This window comes from Pongo abelii, chromosome 13 (assembly GCF_028885655.2).
Source record: "Pongo abelii isolate AG06213 chromosome 13, NHGRI_mPonAbe1-v2.0_pri, whole genome shotgun sequence".
Taxonomy (NCBI): Eukaryota; Metazoa; Chordata; class Mammalia; order Primates; family Hominidae; genus Pongo; species Pongo abelii.
In genome coordinates, this window is record NC_071998.2 from 36,035,566 (window position 1) to 36,050,739 (window position 15,174).

The 15,174-nt window shown below is 35.6% G+C and overlaps 1 long non-coding RNA gene across 1 annotated transcript; it reads right to left on the bottom strand.

Annotated features, from left to right (window-relative positions):
* Nucleotides 1-2,621: 2,621 nt before the first annotated feature.
* LOC103891444 (uncharacterized) lies at nt 2,622-9,648 on the bottom strand. The gene is made up of 5 exons (XR_008509604.2): nt 9,559-9,648; nt 6,172-6,304; nt 5,727-5,876; nt 5,103-5,286; nt 2,622-3,501 (listed from the first exon to the last, which is right to left on the bottom strand). It is a non-coding gene; the product is annotated as an uncharacterized LOC103891444 (long non-coding RNA).
* Between the last annotated feature and the right edge of the window lie 5,526 nt (nt 9,649-15,174).

A 15,174-nucleotide genomic window follows, 5' to 3' on the forward strand; every position in this document is an offset into this window, starting at 1 on the left:
TTTCTTCATGAAGAGTGCTCTGTGGGAGTATTGATGTCCACATGGGCAGCCTGGGTCTTCAACTTGCCTTAAAGATTCGCCCTTATCCAGCCACAGGAAATTCTCAATGCTTCTGTAATTGAAAACCTAGATCAAATGACAGAAGCTAAATTCCTTCTTCTTGAGAAGTGTTATCTGTCATGCATCTCTTTGTAGAAACGTGTTATCATTGTCCTTTTTTAAACACTACATTACTCTGAAAATATACAGTTAGGTCACTAAAATGTGACCCTAGCTTTTCATTCACTCATTTCATTCACTGAATGCCTACTATGCTCCAGGGACCATGTAGGGCTCTGTATATAGAAAACTTAATGAGTCAAACATTGAAGCCCCCCCATCCAGCCTTAAAATTTCAAGGGCACTGATAAAAGTAATATGGTGCTTGTAATTTCACTAGGGGAAACTATTAAAATTTGCAATATTTTGGCGAGAGAGGCAATAAGTTTTTCAATTAAGGTCTTAATACAAGGTTGTAGGGAAGTCAGAAATGAGAATGTGGAGTTTCCTTTAATCTGGCCACCAGGATCCCCCACCATGATGTGAGGACCACAATCATCATTTAACCTCAGGCTAAAATAGATTTTATTACAAACTGTGCAGCTAGTGAAATGTCAAGGGTTGTTTCACAGGATCTTAACTAACACAAGAAAAACTTCCTAGCAGCAGCTGATGCAAACTCCTTTAAATGTATACGTCTAGTTTATCTATACAGATAATAAATATACATGGTATATGCAGGCTGAAAACAAAATCTCTGGAGTGTTTCGATGTGAGTATAATATACCTAGAAGCAAAAACTTCACTGACATAAAGGATGCATTTTATGAGTCTCCACAAAAATCTCCAACTTTTTATGAAATGTAAGGCCTTCTTAAGTAGTGTTTACTACATAAAGCTTTCATAGTTCCTACATGAATACCTACTCTCCATGATTTATCAACCCTCTAGAGTCCCAGTAGGATGCTGCCAAATTGCAAATTTAGAGAATTAGTTTTAAGGAACATTGTATATAACTGCCTTTGGAAGAAAATTCAGGTAGATTAGCAAAGATTTTAAGCAAGTCCTTTCACAAAAACCTGCAGAATTTCAAGGAGTCTGGGGTTTATGAAATCATCAAATCAATACCAAGTTTAACACATTTATGTTATTCTTATAAGCATAACTCTTTGGGAATAAAGGTATTACAAAAACAAGATTTGGAAAAGGAGGCTAGCTCTTGTTTAATTACTGTGAAGAGCAGAGAATTGAAAGAAAAACTACACACTAGTTGGAAAAGTGCTACACGGGTTTAAAAAATAGAAAAAGAAAACCTGAGATTGGGATTGGACGGTAAGCAGGTAGCAGAAGCAACACAAAGTCTCTTTCATTTTCAGCTCAGGGGGCCCCTTAAAGGAGCAGGCTGAAATGTACAGCCCACAAACCAGAGGAAGGCCTGCACAGGAAGTAGACTGGAAATTACAGTTGAATGGACTCTGAAACAGGATGAAGCCAGTCCATGTGAGGTTCATGAAAACCAAGTAGACAATATGAACATCCAAGTGTTTCCTTGTGTCATTAACTCAATATTACATTCTGATTTCAAACACCATGGAACCACAGTGAAAAAGCTGCAAAAACGGTAGCCATTTTTTCAAACTTCTTTCTGCTGTTTGCTTGTCAGAGCCGATCAGATTCTTCCTTGAGCACTTTGCAGGGCACATACTGGATCCCACTGAGGTGAATTATTTGAAGGGTGATACCAGATTTCCCAGCAAAATTAGATAAGCAGATTGACATGACAAGAAGCATGAGGTAGCATAAGGAGCTTCCCTAGACAGTGCCAGCGAATTAGGTGCCAAAAGCCTGAGGTGGTTATTAGAAAATGATTACCACCTCCAATTGTCTTAGTACAGACTTTTCACCGCCAGAAAACTGCTACAGCAGAAGCTAGCCAAAGCAATCACTGCTCCCCTAGGAAGCATTCATTGGGAGCTCTTGCTAACATCCCCACTGTTTGAAAGTGGCTAGACAGGACAGTGACAGCAATTCCTGTTGCCAATTAAGGAGAAATTGCCCAATGGGATTTTAACTGTTAACTGGATTTCAGCTATGCTGCTCCCAAATACTCCTTTCCTTTGGTTACCTTTCAGCTGGGACTTCCTTGGCAGCCAAAGAAGTATTTCACTTCCACAGTCATCACAGCAGTACAGAGGAAGAAAAACTGAAAAGGGGTCAGGACTCCCTGGCTCTATACGCAGTCAATTGCAAGGCCTCTGGCCAAGCCAGGCTGCTTTTCTGTGTTCCCTTCTCCTTTAATCATAAAATAGGATAATATAAAACCTACCTCACAGGATTACAGAAAAGGTCATAGGAAAGAACAGATGAGCTAAGTGCTATAAAATGTATATACACATTTATGTACTTAAGTCTATGTGTGTGCATGTATGTGTACAGCATATACATTCAACTTTTTAATGTTTCCCAATTGCATAAAAGAGAATTACAGACTTAGCAATTGACTGGTTAAGTGATATGGACAATCTGGATAGTTTAGAATAAAAATTCACCCCTTGGTTTGAGGAAAAAAAGGCAATGTCTAAATTGTTCAGACCATTTTTAATTCTGCAAGTCCTAGCCATGGAGTCTACACAAGACTAAATTTTATGATTGCTAGGAAGCCAGAAAAAAAATCTTAAGGAAAATTAATAATAGCTACTAATTATTAAATGTTTACTATATGCTGGCCAATCTATGAAACACTTTACAGACATTATTTTGATTCCTCTTAGTTACAATCTTGTAAAGTATCTATTTAACAATACTATACATGATGCCTTAAATGTATAAACAAATTTATTGTTGGAATTGAGATTCAGACTCAGGTCTGTCTTACTTCAGGGCCCTTGATCTTAATGTGAGTCATCCTAGTTCTCTGAAGAACGCCATTTTTCTCATCTGCCCCTACTCTAGGATTTAGCATTTCCTTTTGCTGTTAGAAGTTGGCCCATGTGCCCTGGCTGGTGTGTGGGCCAGTCCCTGTGGGGCCCGTTGTGTAAGAGCAGATGTACTGGAGGGTGACATAGAGGATGCAGTGTGCAGAAAGAGTTCTAAAAGCAGAGGACAAAAGAAGCTTCATGAGGAAAGCACCTTTGGGACTTACACCCAGCTTTAAAGGGCTGCATTACTTTGATAAATGTCACAGAGGCTTGTGTTTAGACAGAGTAGGAAAGAACTCTTCCTGTACTCTCCAGCCATTCCATTTAGACTAAAACTCTTCTTCAGATGTTTGGGAATAGCTGTTTGGCAACTTTTATTCAATTAGGGTTCATATCTAAAAGGTTGTTTCATATCCCCTACCTATTACCTCTGATGGTTTCTTTGGAGTTAGATACATTCCAAATAGATCTCCCCGGTTCTGTTCTAGAAAGCAGTACTGACTCGGGAAAGGATTCCAGCACACCTAACAATAATGCTTGAACCCTAGAAGAACCACATAGTGTATTAGCCTAGTCATTAGATATTATTTAGAAACACCACTGGAAAATATTTAAATAATAGAATTTTAGAATTAAGATTGATACTAATAGGTAAAAAGCAAATATTTGTTGAGCTCTTAAAGAATGGCAAGCATAGTACTATACCTCTTACATGGATTATTTCATTTGTCTCACACTATCCCTATGAGGCAAGAACTGTTATGATTTCCATTTTCAAATAAGAAGACTAAGCTTGCCATTAAATACTTCTCATTGTCAAAACAGCCACCAACATGACAAGGAAGAGTAGACCTCAGGCAAGAGTAATGAAAAATTTTCACAGAGCCATCCCTCCTTAACTTCCCCACTTCTCCTGTGTTCTCCCAAATGTCTTATTCCATCATCCAAGGTGGTTACAAATTTCATTCATTTGTTGTACTTTTCCCCTGACATGGATTGGATTGGTGACTGGTTATCTCCCATGAAACTCGAAAAAAAAAGAAAGTAAGACCTTAAAAGAAGAAATGAAAGATATTTAACTCTAAAAGACCTGAGAATGAACTATGACTCCAAGAAAAGTATGTATGTACATGTATGAAACTGATTGCAAAATGAAAAAATCCAATGGAGACCTCTCAACTGCCAGACTAACCCCATGAACAGCCTCTTCCATGCAATTCAATGGAAATTATTCCACGGGAGTTATGTGAAAGAGAAGAAGAAAAAGTTTTGTTGAGAAATGCAGGATTGGGAGAGTTAGGCCAGCATGATGAGGAGCTTTGTTTGGTATGAGCACTTTAACCAGATCTCTCCCTTTCAGAGCCTGCCCCAGCTGAGATATTTCATACCAGCATCCACCTTAGAGGCACACACTTCTGCTGAGTGCATGGGCAATGGGATTAGGATGGAAAGACATTTACAGGATGACAGTGTTGAAAAGTTGTTGAAATCCAGCTCTAAAATATACCAATTATTTATGTCATATTTTGGGTTTCCAACTCAATATTTTCTCATCCAGGTCAGGCGCACTGACTCATGCCTGTAATCCCAGCACTTTGAGAGGCTGAGACAGGTGGATACCTTAAGCCTAGGAGCTCGAGACCAGCCTAGGCAACATGTTGAAAACCCATCTCTACAAAAAAAAAAAAAATACAAAAATTAGCCAGGCATGGGAGTGCACACCAAGTAGTCCCAGCTACTTAGAAGACTGAGGCAGGAGGACGACTATAGCCCAAGAGGTTGAGGCTGCAATGAGCCATGATTGTGCCACTGCATTACAGCCTGGGCAACAGAATGATTCCCTGTCTTAAAAAAAAAAAAAAAAAAAAAAAAAAGAAAGAAAAAGAAAGTTTTCTCATCAACAGTGTCTGACCACAGCAAAGCTGGATTGCAAAACCTCCTTAAAGGGAAAATATTTAGAAAAGAGTTATTTGGTTCTATATTCTTTGTATCTAATTAGCTAAGTTTTGTTATGTATATGTGTAACATCTTCATAAAATGACGGAAGGAATTTTATACAGCATAAATGAGCTATAAGAATCATAATAAATAATAATTAATATATTTCAGCATTTGTAATGTACTATAATGTTATAGATTACTCACTTCCTAATTTTTGCTTGACTAATCCATCACAAGTGCTAAGTTCTTCAGCTCATTAGTTCTTGGAAGCATGGAGTTACCAACAGTAGTGAAAGGGTGCCTCTTTAATGCTCAGGTTGAAATTAAATCACAGAAATAGTTGCTTCTTTCTCACCAAATCACCAGCATCTGGTCTTTCCCTCTGAAACTTGTGAGGATGAAATATTTATATCAGCATATAAATGGATGCAAATAATGAGTGTCTCCTTCATACATTTTGCTGCAACAATATACCTATACATAGTTTTAAGGCTTGGGAAAAGCTATTGGGTACAGACAAAACAAAGAGGAGAAAAGAAAAAGGAAGGGAAAGGAGGTGAGAAGAGCAGAGCAATGCTTGAGCAAAGGAGGGAGATGAAAGACTATTTGTTTCATGTCTATTATTGTCATGAGTTTACCTGTATCACATGGATTTAATCTTTATTACTACTCCAGACGTAATTTAGATCACCCTCATTTTCAGAAAAATAAACTAGTGCTCAAAGAAATGAAGTAGGCTACATTACTAAAAAGTGCTAATCACAGGATTTGATCCCAGGTCTCTGTGATTTAAAGAATCTCCATTCTCTTTCACTGTTATCTCATTACCTCTCTTTCCAAGAGAATTCTCCTTTGATGTGTGTTTTTCAGTTCTTTAAGCACAGATAACATATATCTGGTGGCCAGAAAACAGAAGTCTTTTCTTTGATCTCTGCTGTTGAATCAGAATGAGACTTACTCTTCTCATCAAAAGGGAGACTGGATGTAGGAGAAAAAAGAGGCAAACGTTAATTAATCCTTTGGTTGGACTATGACCTAAACACAGCAGATATTTCCTAATCCCTCTTCATAAACACTTTTATCACCTTGGATAGTGTATGAAGCAGAGAAATACATTGAATATGATATATCTATACTCTAGAACACAATAATAGTTCCACCTTTCAGTTCTAGTACAGATGCCAATGCCTGATTTAAACCTATGCCCCAGATCCTCCTGCCCTTTTTCTCTCTTCAAAGAACTAGCTATACACAGTCAAGACTCTATGACAACCTTAGCAGTTCCTTGACAGGGCAGACAGGCAGTCCAGTGGTTAAGTACACGAGCTCAAATTCTGGCTTCATCATTGATGTGGTCTTTGACAGGAAAATTATTTAACTTCTCTCTTTCTGTGGTTTCTCAATATCTGAAATAGTGATTTATTATGATGATTTATTTCATGAAGTTGCTATTAAAATCAAACAAAATGATATGCATAAAGTTCCTAGCATAGTGCCTAAGACATAATGGGAGTCACTGCATTTTTCTTGAATTATTGCTAGATATAGCCCTCTACTTTGTGAAGTAGACAAATTACAGTACTTTGAGGTAGCCAGGGAATCATTTGGATGGCTTCCATTTGCTACAGAGAAATTTATTTGGAGGAAAAGAAGCTGAAGGGTTTCTCAAGAGACCTCAACTATTCAGGTTGTGCCAAGTTTTCTTCTTATATTCTAAGACCAGTGCAAACAAAGTTTCTGCCTGTTTAATGTTTAATATTTAATATAGCAAGTGAATTCATTTTAGGCCAATTTGTGTAGTATAGTATTGTATTATTATAGGTACATATAAAATATTGTTTAATAAATGCACCTTCTGATTTATGAGCATTTTGAAGAGCTCGGATCACATTCTTCAACAATTTACTTTATGGTAGAATTTTATAGTGCTATATCTTTACTTTCATAGCATACTGCTAACTCTATATGTTTATTTAGTTTTTGGTGAAGAATATGACCCCCAAGGATAACTTTAGACTTTAAGTGATCTACTTTTTGACCTTCATTGTGACAAAAAGCATGAGCAGCCTATGCATTCCACCACTTCCTCCATCAGCACCACAGCTGCCACCAGTACAACTACTGTTCCCCCAGCCTATTTTGCTTCCTAAGCATTGATGCTTAGAAAAAAAATTGACTAGTTTAGTGAAGCTAAACTATTTGTACATTTGCTGAGATAATACTATGCATTTCCATTAATAATGAATACTTGTGCCAAAAGCAAACTATAAGGGTTATAGTGATGATGTGCTGGATGAGAAAACCAGAGGATTCAAATTCTACTTTCACCAGTAATTAGCAGTGAGGAGTTGAGTAAATAAACCTCTCTAAGTCTCAGTTTCTACATCTACTAAATCTAAACAAATTCAAAACAGTGATTACTTCATTAGATTAGATATTTTGATTAGTGTTAAATGTCTAATATATAATAAACACTCAACAGGTAGTAGCTTTTCTATGTTAGAATACAAGTAATTCATTTTTACCTTATCATGTTACTCATATTTCCCCTTCTCCTATTTTTCCTTTATCCTCTTAATCTTATTGCTTCTGTTTATAAAATCAAATCCTTTGTGTAGGGAGACCACATATTAAAAGAAAATAAATACATACACACACACACACACACACACACACACAAATAAATAATATTTTTCCAAAAAAAAATACTTCTCCTCAAAGAAAAAAGTTATAAAATAAGTATTGATCATGTGAAATGTATGCATGGTGGAAATGGATCATTTAGCACTTTATAACTTGAATATAGAGTAGTATTCTCAGGAAAGAGTCAAAAAGGTTGTGTCAGCATCCTAGTGAAACATATTCAGGCACCTTTTGCCTTCAAACTTCTTTCCCAGCCAAGATGACAAATGTGGGTTTAACATTTCCTCTCTTACTGACTCATTTGGCAGAAAAAGAAGTCCAGATACCAAGAGGAATAGAAAAAAAATGGTGGGGATACAGGCACAGGAAGGAGGGGGAGGGAGGAGAAGCATGTCATATTTCATCAAGCTATACAAAACCAATGCAGAGGATTAAAAGAAGGATGCATTGACTTTCACAGGTAAAAACCAGGTTCTGGAAATATAACAATTTTTAATGTGAACTTCACACCAAAGAATATTAATAATTAAAGTGTTTTTTACAGAATCACTGTACTATAATTCAGTTATTTACAGGATAATAACAAAAATATATATGAACTTACACAGGAAAGTCAAAGATAAATCTCCAGAGCATTCACACTCATGTATACTAACAGACCCAAAGTTACACTTTAATTGAACTACTGTGAAAAATAATCAGAGTAATTGTTTGATAACTTAATTATAGGATATTCTAGGATATCCTACTAGGATATTCTACTCTGTTTCTAGGCATTTTACAATCTTTAACTAATTTGTCCCATAATAATTGCTAAAAGTAATTATGTTAATCTGCCACCATCACATCCAAATTTTTGTAAAATAGTCAGATGTGAAATCTGAGCTGACTAAAAATAAAGTACAAATACTAAAACATCTGGTCGTGTTAATTATAGTTGACCTAGGCAAAAAAAAGTTTGACTTCCACTGTTCCTTCTTTCCTGCCCTTTTGCTTCATATTTATCTGATATTCATGTCTAAAATTTGTTGTGAAGATAAAATAAGATAAAATTAAATGACATGCTTAAAGTCCTCAATAAATAATAGCTCTTATTACCATTGCTATGGTTACTATCATTATTTCTGTATTTTCTTTTGCCATTCCTCACGCTTGAAGGTGAATCTCAAGGATAGAGTTTCCCAAAGCATGATATGTGTAGTACTACTAAAGGCAAGATTTTGGGTGCATACAGACAAAAAAATAATTTAGTAGTAACATATTTATATTAAAGTATATTTAAAAACTTTTAACTAGCACATCAACCTAGTGATGTAACAGATATTGTTATTATTAAACAAATTTAATTAAGTTGAAAATCATAGTATATTTTCAGAAGCATAATAGTATAGGTGGTATGTGAATAGCATAATCATGAAGATGGTACATAAATAACTAAAGTTTGGAAAACAATGAAATAAAGCGTAAACAACTGCTTTCACAAACTAAGGAGTGGGGAAGTAGAGTCACATTTTGAAAGAAGAAAATCTTTCACCTGCTAGATTATAAATTCCTGAGGACACATAGTCTTCATCTAGGCAAGTATATTAATATGTGCCCAAGAACTGAACACTGGATATATTTGAAGATAATCAAAACAGCACGCGTGTGTGTGTGTGTGTGTGTGTGTGTGTGTGTGTGTGTGAATAGATTTTGATGAAGAAAAAAAATCTTATAAAGGCAGCAAATGTGGAAAAGCCTTAATTTGTAATTCATACCTTATTCAACATCATATGTTTCTTACTGTAGAAAAAAAATCTATGAGGATGAAACAGCCTTTACCAGTGACTAAAATCTGTGGAGAAAAAAACTCTCAAATTACTAATAAAAGTGGAAAAGTTTTAGCCAATTATCCTTCACAACATTGGAAAAATCTAAGCACATAGTAGCACTCAATACATGTTTGCTCAATGAATAATTGATATGGCTATTATAACTACAAATAACCTAAAACTTCAAAACCCAATAAAATACAGACCTGATAGTTCCTTACAATTTGGGGGATGGAGAGAAAAGATGCTAAAAATAAAAACAGATAGAATTACAATTCCTGCATAAACAGTGTTACAATGACAGCCTGTTAATAGGAATATCATAAAACTCTATTGTGAATAGATTTTCCAAACATGTATACATTTCATAGTCATGAAAACACATCATTCAGTCATACATATTAAGGATATAATTGATTAGAAGGGTTTAAGTATAGCCATTCTTGTGATTGCGTGACAAGAGTCAGAATTCAAGAAACTTTTGCAGGAACGTAAGGTTTTTTTGAGAAGTAAATTCAGTGATATCTGTTTTGCTTTCTTTAACATAATAATGCCAAGGTTAATATTATGGACAATTTTTAAAATCTCACTGTTGGGTCTGAGTACTTGTGAAACAACATTCTGAAGACATCCAAAGACAGCATGAATGGAGACATTTTTCACTTTCTGCTTTTTGAAGACAGAAATAATAAGGATTTGGATTACTGAGCTCTGTGAATTGTTATATTTTTCAGAATATTATAATTGTTTGTTCATAGACCCTTGAAGGCAGAAAATATCTAGTTCACTATTATATTTCTAGTGCCCAGTGCCTGAAACATGGTTGGTAAATATTTGTTGAATTAGTTAATAAACATATGAATAAATGTTTTGGCCCCTAGACAGCTGGTAGAAGAAAGGGTTTAGGAAAGAAAACAGGAAAGAGAACTTCTGAAGCCCAAATTCACATTATTTATTTCTTGGCCTCTTGTGCCTACCAGGCCCAGCAGTGAATGAGCTAGCAGTGATCTCACCCGTAGAACCTGCTGGGCTAGTCCTTCAGCAAGTGAGGTGAGACTGTCAACTCATGTAAAACACAGTAAACTTGGCTAACATATTCCCAGAACAGAGTGACTGCTCTCACCATCCAAATCTGCCCTGGTAAGCTAGATCTAATTATCCACCATGGAATTTGGCCAATTACACAGAGATTATGGTATGTTGAGAAATATGAACTTTAGCTACCCATAAATAAAAGAACAGGAATCAAGGCCACTCCCTATTGCTTCTGGTGATTTCTGAATTTTTTTTCAAAACAGACAACAGTTGCTTTGGAGTCTGTGAGTTTCCTTCTCAAGTAGATGAAAACATAAGTCAAATTGCTTTAGATTTTTATGTAAAGTATCTTCAAATGTAAAGAAAATACAGTCTGTAGTGTTTTTTCAGTAAGATTTCAACTGAAGTTCAAAGCCCTAAGAAAGTGTTTTCACCTTTCAGCAGTAGATTCAGAGAGCTTAACTCTCCATTTACAACAGAAGGTCACCATGCACATTATCACATGTTTATGCAGTAGAACTAGACAAAGTTTAACGTTCCCTTTTATATGTTTTCCTGGTAAACAAAAATTGTCTCAGGGTTATTATGCATGTGTGATATTGTCAAGAAACTTTCTGGGTACAGTGGGGCAAAGTCTTCTCCATAAACAAGCTAGGGTTGATTGGAGTTTTCACTTTGAAAAATATCGCACAGTAGGATCTCAACAGCTAGACAATTTCCACAGTACATTTTATTTTTGTTCATTGTTGTTATACACAACTCTTCAGGATCACACCTACTGAAGAGGTTCAGGTACATCTGTAGCATTTGCTCTTCTCACCACTTCAGATTGTCTACTTTTCTCTCTTTTCTTTTTCTCCCAATATACTTTTCTGTTGCATTAAAGGACACCACTTTCCAACACATTTTCTCTTTATCCCAGTTTTATCTCTTATACCATCAACATTTCTGGTACATTTATTTTCTGTTTTCATGGAAATTTTTACTTTTGCAGGCAGTTATTTAGTAAGAGAGGGAGTGGTACAAAACCACAGAAGTGACTAAGAAAAGTCAGAGAAATCAAATCTGATTCTACAGGCAGTGAGCAATAGTATAATGAATGCTGGGTTGAGATGAGAAAGCCTAGAGATACATTCTGGCACCAAAGCTTACCGTGTGGCCTGAGAAGTCAGGGAACTTCTTGAGTATTTCAGTTTCCACATTTATATAATTAAGATGCTAACACTGACTGTCTGACAGAAATGTCAATAAGATGAAATCAGACTGCATGAGAGTTTTATGTTACATTAATTTGTAAATTGTATATCTCTATATTCATGTGAGTGTGGCTATCATGATGTTAGACATCCAGCTACAAAGGAGGCACTCGTGCACATACACAGTCTCCAATCTTCTGTCTACCTTCTGTTTACTCTTGCCTAAACTGGACTAACTCAGGAATATCAAGGAGTTCATTCCTCAGAAGACAGAATCCATATACATGAACAATCTGACCATCTCTACTGTACCTTGCACAGCTGCTTGGCTTCATAAAATTTCTCCCAGTCTGCTTCATTGACAGTCTGATGCTGGTTATGATCTCCTTCTCAACCCACCACCCACATCTCCACTATAGTCTCATTGTTTGTGAACATCTGGATTGAACTAGAATTGAGTAGAGTAATGATGTTTTGGAGTCAAATTCATTTGAGTTCAAACACTGGCACTATAATGAAATAGCCATGACACCTTGAACTTGTCATTTAATTTCTATGAGGCTCCATTTCCTAATTTGTATATAGATGGCACTAATATCCACACCATAGAATGCTGATAAGGAATAAGCAAGATAATACATGATCACAGGCTCTTGCCTTGATCAACAGTTAGAGTGGTGTGTTAGTCAGCTAGGACTGCTGTACAAAGTGCCACAAACTGAGTGGCCTAACAAGAGAAATTGTCTCACAGCTCTGGAAGCTAGAGGTCTGAGATTAGCAGTTGGCAGGGCCATCCTCTCCCTCAAGGCTACAGGGAAGAATTTATTCAAGGTCTCTTCCCTAGCTTCTGTTAATTTTGTGACTTTTAACAGCATAACTCCAGTCTTCAGACAGCATTCTCCCAGTGCAAGTCTCTATGGCCAAAATTCTCCTTTTTATAAGGACACCATGATTAGGAGCTTCTCCTATGTCAGTAAGATCACATCTTAACTAATTATATTTGCAATGACCTTGTTTCCAAATAAGGTCACATTCTGAAGCACTAGGAGTTACGACTTCAACATAGTCATTTCGAGGGAACACAATTCAGCCCATAACAAATGGAATGAAAAAATTTTGAGGGCCTGAAGATTTGGCAAAGTTTCTTTAGGAGCTGAGAGGTCAGAAAAACCACGCAGTGTGCCATAGCTAATTGCTCAGCCACTTCTCACTATAATATAATAAAAAGCTTTTTTAAGAGACTATATAAATTATCCAAATATCTACTATAAGCTGCCATTCTACTTTGATTGTGGTGATCTGTATTTTCTCATTCCAAAAATGGAGAAAATAATGCTGGCCTCTACCTCCTAGAAGCTTACAGTCAAAATATTACAACAACAATGCTATCCACACAGATGTTAAAACACAGAGTAAACAGATGTTGCACAATTAAGACACAGCTAAAACAGGGGCCGAGTATTTATATATGGAGAATTGACTCTTGTTGCCACAGGAAGGTGAAGGACAAGAGTGAAAAGAAAAATTATACCAGTTTCATAAAGACAGGACTACTGAGGGATTTGAGGTGATCCTTGCAGGGAGAGAACATGGGAAGCTCACAGGAAATTAAGCCACTAAGTTGACATGGCTTCCCCTGACTGAGATATTAATGATTCCAGTTCCACCGAGCAACAAAGTCTAAAGCTTTGGATCCCTTTTTAATGATTCTTGGCCTCAAAAAATTAGATGTCATTTTAAGTTTTTGTCATTTTGAATATTTTTAAGGTACTGTTCCGTAGAATTATTTAGTAAAGAAATTTCTAAATCCCTAAACCCATTTTCTAAAATTCTAAACCCATTAAGAATAAATATTGACAAGGAAAAAATTTCCATGTCCTAATTGGAAATTTTCTCAGATAAATGAAAGTTAGGATCTCTTCCAGAGTAAGTTCCACTCCAACATAATCAAATCAACAATGAAATTACTATTTCTAGAATACTTACTATGCATACACTATACCAGATATTGCTTGTAGTACAAAAGGAGATAAATAATTGTTTTTTAACTTTAAAAATAATTGAAACAAAAGAATATATATGCATACTTTGTCTTTACCAAATAATGGATTTTTTTTCTAGACATTATCTCCGTCATTAAAAATGCATCAGCATTGTTGGTCTCTATCACTAACCTATTATCCTGTGGGTTCCTTGACAGAAGAAATTACATCTTTGTCCATATCCAACTTGTTTCTTAAACATTAAAAAAGAAACAGTAAAAGGACTGAATTAGTACAAAAGAATAAAGTTTTATTATAGTGCAAGAGCTCAAAGTAATATCCATCCCAAGTATGGATATTTAGAATTGTTCAGATATTTGTGCTATACTTTCTTAAAAGTAAAAGATTTTTAAAAGAGGCAGCTGAGCAATTAAAGTAAGATGCACTTTGTGGTTTCTTTGAGCTCATAAATCTTGAACAGATTTATCAAATCTGCGCTGGCAAAATAGTTAAGCTTGGTAGATAATTATTTTTGAATAATTAAATGAGTAAATAATCAAATAAATTAATGAATTATACTAAAAAAATTGGAGAAAAGTTGAATTTCACCTCTCTCCTCTAGGTGGCAAACTCATACCTCCTACAGTGTTTCACATTTCCTGTCTCCTAGAACTGACATATGAAAATTGCACTGAAAAAAAATCCATAATTTTATGTCTGTTGTAGTGTAGAAGTAAGCAAACATAAAAGTATTTTCTCCCAAAAGTGCTTCCTTCAGTTTTGCATCTTTAAGCTTCTTGTCGAGAACATTGTTTATAGCAAGTCATTATGAAATATGATTGTGTAAGTACTATAAAGAAATAAAATTGTGCAAGAGGCTTTTCAAAGCACTTGTGCAAGACTGCTTTGAGTACCTTCAGGTTTTCATTGCCTACTCTTAGGAAAACATTATTTTCCCTAACATTTATTATTATTCTCTAGGGTATTCATTTTCCCCTAAATATGAAAACTAAGACACAGATATATTTTTTTCCAGATTCACTGTGACCGTAACAGATAAAATTGAATAAAAGCTTAATGTGTTATCCTCTAAATTGAATATAGAACCAAATGAGGTAAATTAATCCAAATATCTTGCTTTAATTTCTATTCACACCAAAATATGAGTTCCCTGAATTAATTAAATTATGCCCCCCAATCTCCACTTCCCTTTGTGGTGACATAGTCTGTATTTTCTTGTACAGGAAATATGACTGGAAAATGTCTTGAAGTGTCATGAAAGCTGAAGAGCAAAGCTAAAATTAATCTAAGAGCACACCAAACAGGAACAGCAAGTATTAAAGATGCCTGCCCTGTTTCCAAAAGTAAGAGGAGATAAGTAAAAAGAACAATGACATGTTATAGCCCAAGAGCTAAAATTAAATGCATATAAACAATTCTTGTGGAAACTAGAAGCCGATGTAGATGACGCAAAACAGGTAGTCTTGCCAGAACATGCCAGGAGAGAGTCACCCAGCATTGAGACACGGCTAGAGATAGAAGTGAGGTTAACACTGGGAAACTACAGAGGATTCTGCACTTGGATGGCAGCTGTTAAATTCTACATTAA